The sequence below is a fragment of the Lycium ferocissimum genome, unplaced genomic scaffold (assembly GCF_029784015.1).
Source record: "Lycium ferocissimum isolate CSIRO_LF1 unplaced genomic scaffold, AGI_CSIRO_Lferr_CH_V1 ctg2026, whole genome shotgun sequence".
In the NCBI taxonomy this organism is placed as follows: Eukaryota; Viridiplantae; Streptophyta; class Magnoliopsida; order Solanales; family Solanaceae; genus Lycium; species Lycium ferocissimum.
The window spans coordinates 78,162-78,951 of NW_026718931.1; the positions used below are offsets into that span (position 1 = coordinate 78,162).

General features: G+C 35.3%; 1 non-coding gene across 1 annotated transcript; it reads left to right on the top strand.

Moving 5' to 3' along the window:
* The first annotated feature begins 469 nt into the window (after positions 1-469).
* On the top strand, positions 470-576 carry LOC132043039 (small nucleolar RNA R71). The gene has a single exon (XR_009411648.1). It is a non-coding gene; the product is annotated as a small nucleolar RNA R71 (small nucleolar RNA).
* The last annotated feature ends 214 nt before the right edge of the window (positions 577-790 follow it).

The window sequence follows — 790 nt, forward strand, 5'->3', positions numbered from 1 at the left end:
CTTTTGAGAGTTTTCAGCACCATTTGAATTACTCCATTAAAATCCTGGATGTTTCTTTTCCAATGGACTACCAAAAGAGTATGGCTTATATCCCAAGACATTAACCTGCTCATCACTTTGGTTGGTTGCTTGACATTTGTGGTTTAGGTGATTCCCTCCACACATGTCACAAGCTTCAGATTGACTCGATTGCTGTGTATTCATATGAAAAGATTCAAACTTTTGTGCCAAAGAAACAATTGGTTGTGTTGGTGTATTTAAAGCATTTGCTTGATTTATAGTAGCAGCTTGTTTGATAGTTACACGATCAGATGGCCATTGAATGACATTTTCAGAGATTTCGTTCATCATTTGCAAAGCTTCCTTTGTGGTTTTTCCCATGATGGAACCTCCTACAGCTGCATCTATCACATTTCTAGAAGAAGGTTTTAACCCATGATAAAAAATATACAGTTGCATATGTTCAGGAATGTCATGACGTGGACATTTTCTTAGCATTATTTTTAATCTTTCCCAAGCCTGGTAAACTGACTCAGTGTCAATCTGCAAGAAATTAGTAATATCTTGTCTTAACTTTGTGGTTTTAGTAGGGGAAAAATATTTATTTAAAACCTTTTGAGTCATCTGGTCCCATGTGGTAATAGACCCTTGAGGCAAACTTCGCAACCAAGTCTTGGTATCTCCTTTTAAAGAAAAAAGAAAATAGCCTTAATTTTATTTCTTCGGGAGATACTCCATTATATTTAGTTGTTTCAACTAATTCTAAGAAATCAATCAAATGACTATGTGG